This window comes from Tupaia chinensis, unplaced genomic scaffold (assembly GCF_000334495.1).
Source record: "Tupaia chinensis unplaced genomic scaffold, TupChi_1.0 Scaffold144926_1, whole genome shotgun sequence".
NCBI classification, from domain to species: domain Eukaryota; kingdom Metazoa; phylum Chordata; class Mammalia; order Scandentia; family Tupaiidae; genus Tupaia; species Tupaia belangeri.
Window position 1 is genome coordinate 18,980 of NW_006204786.1, and position 6,606 is coordinate 25,585.

The following is a 6,606-nucleotide window of genomic DNA, read 5'->3' on the forward strand; positions in this document are numbered from 1 at the left end:
ACAGGTGCCCAGCATGAATTTCAAGCCACTGAATCTGGGACTCAAATAGCAGTCAGCCATGTGGGAGTTCAGCAACATAATTATTATGCCTTCTGATAACTGAGAAAGGAAAAATGAGAGAGACATCAGGTCTGGGATTCAAACACCAGTCAGCCATGTGGGAGCCCAATGCTTTTACTACACCACCTGCTGGACAGAGAACTTGTAAAGAAACAAATATTTTGGGGCAAGCAGGTGATGTGACGTTTGAGGTGCTGAACTCCCATCTGGATGACCATGATTTGGTGGCTTGCTTTCTCACTCTCTTTCTCTCCCTCTCTCTCTTCTCTCTCTGGTGAGCAAAGGTTTACTGTAGCAATTGTTTTTTAAAAAAAATATTAAAAAACAGTTTTTATTTAAAAGATTTGTATCTTGAATTCAGTTTCTTTGCTCCTATATAATTACCTTTGGAGAAATTGGTATTTAAATTATATGATAGAAGAATGGAGTCTTATTTTTGAAATACCCATTTATTTATGTATATCTGAAAGCATGGTTTGTTAATTTTTTTATTTTTTAAGTGGTTGGTAATAGTTTTGTCTTTACACATTATATGGTCTCTGTTGCAACTACTCACCTCTATTGTTATATAACAGGAAAAGAGTTATAGAGCTTATGAAAATTAACAGCCATGTCTGTGTTTCAATTCATTTTTTTTTACAGAAATAGGTGTTTTGTCTACTTTTTTCTCAATTTCATATATATTTGTTTATTTTTCGTAATGTTGAGGCAATAGTATTGGGTTGTTGGAAAAGTCATGACACAATTTTACATAGAAAACAGAAAAATACATCATGGTTTTTCTTTTTTTATTTTTAAATGTATTTTTACATTTTTTCACAAACATTTACTTTACATATCAAAAAATCTTAACTAATACTTCATAGTTCTTGACAGTTAATAAACAACTTTCCCAATTTCAAAATACTGAATTTTAAAAATAAAGTTCAATTTTTTTTTATAATTTTGTATAATTTTTTGTGACTCTATAACAACAGAAACAGTATGGTTTTCAATATTTTTGAGAAAATAATTACATGTCAACTACTCAAATTGTTGCAAAGCAAATGCCCAGCACACTAGTCACACATAAACCTTCTCAATTCAGCCCTGCCCAAGTATTCTGTTATATACTATCTGCTAGCAAAGGTAAAAGTGCAGGTTATTTTATGTTGTAAATTCTTTCATATATCATCTCTAATCCTCTCTTCCAGGCAGAACTATTTATGACACCAGGCTATCTTTCTAGGAGCTGTAGCAATTTAAAAAAAAATAAAGATAATAACATATAAAATTAAATAATTGTTTAAAATAGAACTATTTTAAAGGGCCTTTTTATATCTTAAAATTGGAAGGAATGCCCTTTTTTATCTCCCACTCTGGAGAGCTTATAAGTCTAAAAAACATTTAGATCACAGCAAAAGAAGATTATAGATTATGAAATTATTTTGTTTTCGAGGGATCTGGGCTATTTTGACATAATTAAGTAACTTTATATATTTTTTAGTTATTTCTGGTATTTTAAAAGAATTACTTAATTTTATTTATTATTATTACTTTCTAATTTTATCAGAGAGAAAGAGAGAGAGACAGAGAATGAGAAAGAAATTCACCAGGTCTGAGACTCAAACAGAGGTTAGCCATATAGAAGTCCAGTACCTTAACCACCATGGCACCTGTTGGCTCTAGTTATTTCTGATATTGATAGTAAAGACCAATCATTCCTCATCCAATACCTGAAATGGTACAAAATCTGAAATGTTTTGAGCACCAACATGGTGCTCAAACATGGAACATTCTACAGTTAACCTCATGTGACAGGTCAGTCAAACTGCTACAATTCAGAAGTACTGTATAAAATTATCTTACCAGTCTAGCAAGTGGCATGATGGTTGAGGCACTGGATTTCTGTATGGCTGATCCCGGTTTGAGTCCCAGACTTGGCGGCTTGCTTTCTCATTTTCACACCCTCTCTCTATCATTCTGTCTTTCTCTAGTGGGAACATATGATTTGTCACAGGTTGAGAAAAATTATAATAATTAATAGTTAAAAATTTAAAAATTCCTCAAATAATTACTTTAATATTGTGTATATAAAAAGCATATGAATGGGGGAACTAGCAGTTAGCATAATCACTATGTCGCTGGACTCCCATGTAGTTGACCGCAGTTCGCATCTCAGACCCGGTGGCTTAAAACTCACACCGGGCGCGTGTGCGTGTGTGCCCAAGATCCCAGGGAGAATGGAGGAGAAGGGATTGTGGCGTGACTATCCCCCCTGGGGGTGATTTCTCACTTTCTGTCTCTGTCTCTCTGTCTGTCTGGCGAGCGCACGTGCCCTACAGCAAAAACCTCTACAATAAAAAGAAAAAAAAAGCATATGAATAACGCATTTTTAGACTTGAGTTGCCTCCCAAGATTATTAATTAATATTCTAATCTTTAGAACCAGAAGATGAAATGAGATTTACATTGCTGGACTTCAACATAGCCTATAACAGTTCGTGTTCTGTACCTGATAGATTGAAACTGTGTATGTTTAAAATTTTAAGAAGAAAATGGAGAAGGGATTGTGGGATGGCCATCCCCCTTGTAGGGTAATTTCTATCTCTCTGTGTCTCTTGGTCCCTCCAGAGAGTGCATGCATCCTGCGGGAATAAATCTCTCTGTAAAAACATTTCCAACATCAAAAATACTCCAAAATTTAAAAAAAGTCTTAAACCTGAAACTTATTTCTAAGCATTTTTGATAAGGGATTTTCAACCTGTAGCTGTTTTCTATTCTTTTACCAGTAGTAGTGTTCAGGAGAAGGGAAAAGTTATTAGAATTGGTGTTCCTTTTCCTTCTTCAGTCTTTTATTCATTAAACATTATAATTACCACTAAATATAGAGAAAAAGTAACAAATAAGTTGTTGATTTGCACTGTGGTTGGGAAACTCAAGCCATGACAGAGCTAAAGTTTGTGTTACTCAGTAGGATGTGCTGTGAGGCCTCCAAGAGTCTGCAGTGTGAAAGGTTCATCTTTCTTCTCCCAAAGGTCTCAAACAACTCAGATGGGAGGCTGAAAGTGATGGCTGGTCCTATTTTTGCTGTTCAACCATTTTTCTTGATCTTGTTCTCTGATCTCATACATCCCAGATTGTTCTTAAAATTTGTCATAAGATAATCAAAAGGGAATTTATTATTCATCGTTTGCCTGAAATGGTGTCTTGTATTCATCTTATTCAACCAAAAAGTATACTCCAAAAATGCCCACAAGTTCAGCTACTAAAATTTCTTTAAAGATATTCTGTGCCAGTGCTTCCACAGTGTGGGCCATTCTCAAGTTAAGGTTTCCAGACTGCTGATCCTTTTGCTCATATTTCTGGAGGAACCTGCTGGGCTGTTGGATATAACTTAGCAATGATCACTTTCCAAAATGCTTGCTCCTCACAGAATCTGTAAATTTATTAAAATTGTTGCATTTCAAAATCACCCCCATGTCTACTAGCAATTTGTTTTGCTTTGTTTGTTTTTGAGAATTCCTTAATTTAGTTTTCATTGCTTTCTTTTTTTTTTTTTTTGAGAGGTTTTTGGTATAGGGTGCATGCGCTCACCAGAAAGACAGAGAGAGACAGAGAGATAGAAAGTGAGAAATCACCCCCTAGAGGGGATGGCCATGCCACAATCCCTTCTCCTCCATCCCACTCTTGGGATCTTGGGCACGCATGCACATGCACCCGGTGTGAGTTTAAGCTGCCGGGTCTGGGACTTGAATTGCAGTCGACTACATAGGAGTCCAGTGATATAGCCATTATGCTAACTGTTGGTCCCTATTGCTTTCTATTTTGACAAGCGAGGTAAAGAAAGAGAGAGAGGGAAAGTGAGAAGGCAAACTACTGGTTCAGGGTATCAAACCAAAGTTGACCATGTGAGAATCAATCTTCTTAACCACAATGCCAAGTGCCTGTCCCTGTTGTTGTTTGTTTCTTTGTTTTAATTTTTAAGACCATTGCCATAGGGAATGTGCACTTGCTGGAGAGGGAGACAAAAAGACAGTGAGAGGAAAAGTGAGAAATCACCACCAAGGAGAGATAGCCATACTACAATCCCTTCTCCTCTATTCTACTTGAATTTTGAGCATGTGCACACATGTGCCTGGTGTAATTTTTAAGTCACCAGGTCTGGGACTTGAATCATGGTAGACCATGTGGGAATTCAGTGCCTTAACCATGATACAACCTCCTATTTTCATTTTTTTTTAATTAAAAAGAAAAGTAAGAAGTCCAATGTCCTCTTATAAGAACAGGTTTGGGATCCAGCAAATGGCATAATGGATACATCACTGGACTCCCATGTAGTCAACCATGGTTTGCATCCCAGACGCTGCAGTTTGAGGTTCACACAAGGCATGTGTTTGTATGTGTGCCTAAAATACAGTGAGAAAAATAAAGGAGAAGGGATTGCAGCATGACCATCTTCCCTTGTAGGTGATTTCATGCTTTCTGTCTCTCCAGCAAGTGCATATGCCATATAAGAAAAATCTCTTTAAAAAATAGCTTTGTGAGAGTTCCTGAGTGTCTGCAGGCCCCCACTGTGCTGAGTACACTCTACAGCTTTGGTGCATCCTCTTTTCCTCAAGGAAAGTATTTTCAGTACATTCACTGTCTGTTCCCCCTGGAACTTGCATATACTGATGAGCTGTTATAAGCCAACTCATCCCCAGCTCTCTTCTGGGACTAGTCACCTCCTGGAAAATCACTCTGAATAAGTTCTCTTTGAAGTTTCTGATCTTGAGCAGCATAATAGAAAAGCCTATGCTCTACTGCCAGAGGGAAAATGTTTGGGATAAATTTAGAGAACAGAGTTGGAACCATCTGAACCTTTTCTGCTGTGAGAGTATACAGGCCTTCACAATATTTGCCATAGTAGAATATGTGACCTGAGATGGTGTTTACTGGGCTCCTAAAAGTAAAGGTGTTCTGCTGTAGATGTCTTTTTTCAACATGTTCCATGAACAGCTTTATAAGGCTATCTTTTAAGCTTTGTTAAGCTGGTTTCAACATAACACTTTTTCGTATACATGAAAAGAAGCACAATGCTCTGTGACGCTCCCATGTGTTGTCTAAGAGTTATATTAAATCTTTCAGTATAGAGATCTGCAGGACTGGCATGTAACTCTATTGAAATGCTATGTTTTTTTTTTTTTTTTTTTAAGATGTGTTTTTGCTATAGGGTGTGTGCTTTCATTGGAAAGACAGACACAGAGAGAGAAAGTGAGAAATTACCCAACAGGGAGAATGGCCATGCCTCAATCCCTTCTCCAGTCTCCTCTCAGGATCTTGGGCACACACACACACACACATCTAATGTGAATTTAAGCCTCTGGATCTGGGACTCAAACCATGCTCTATTATACCATTTGCTGGTCTAAGTGATTAATCTTTTAGATCAGATCACTATACATCTGTTCCAGTGCTACTGGCTTACACACTCATACACACAGCTGTGTATCTGTTCATAAGATATAGGGACATAGTCATCAAGACTCTGTGTCAAAAGTCCATCTATGACATTATCCAATTTCTTTCAGGAGGTTTTTTTTTGTTTGAAAAGGCGATTTTTACTATAGGGTTTGTTTGATAGCCAAAGAGAGAGAGAGAGAGCAAAAGCTAGACACAGAAAGTGAGGAATCACCCTCTAGGGGGATGGCCATGTTGAAATCCCTTTTTCTTTATTCTATTTTCAAGATTTTGGGCACACATGCACATATGTCTGGCATATGTCAAATTGCTGTGTCTGGTACTTGAACCATGGTCGATCATATTGACATCCAGCACCTTAACCACTAAGTGACTTGAAGCCCCCTGTATGTGCTCTTGTAATCTTTAATAGTCATATTCATTGAGTGCTTGGAGGTGGAGGTGTTGATATTGATGGTAGAGTTGGGGAGAGGGTTTACTTGGCTGCAGTCATGTAGCAGCTCTTTAACATCATGGTCACCCTGTTGGCCTCCAGTGTGATGGGGACTCCATTGAGAGCCCTTCATTTGTGCCTTTCCTATCCACAGAGGCAGCAGACTCTGCCAACGATGCCCCCCTGAAAACTCTGAGCAGGAACTGGGATCAACAAAGTGTGTGATGGAGGTGGTAGCAGCTGCAGATAACTTTGCAAGGTCACCTCCTAGTTGTGAATGTCCACACTCAGTGATGGCATTGGTCAGACACTCCACACCCTTCTCTTACTCACCTTGGGCTAGCAATGCTTCACCAAGCTGAATTTCTTCAGGGAAGACTCTTAACTGCGTCCGCATCTTTAAGGTCAGGTAACTTGGAAAGCCCAACTCTCTCCTTGTCAAACTTCTCTTTTTTTCTTCATTGTTGCAGCCTGTTCTAGAAGTTGAGGTCACTCCATTGCTTTTGATCAAAGTAAATGCAGTACCTGATGAACAGGTCCTAGCATATGCAGGTGGTGGCCATGGTGCTGTTCTGACCCACCATCTTTGCCATACAGAGTGTGGAGGTGGTGCCACTCACACCCATTACCAGTTGGCCACTGAAGCATGAGGCCTTAACTACTTAATTATAT

General features: G+C 38.2%; 1 pseudogene; it reads right to left on the minus strand.

The window, feature by feature from the left end:
- Window positions 1–4,679: 4,679 nt before the first annotated feature.
- On the minus strand, window positions 4,680–6,331 carry LOC102480990 (CDK2-associated and cullin domain-containing protein 1-like; annotated as a pseudogene).
- Window positions 6,332–6,606: the final 275 nt, after the last annotated feature.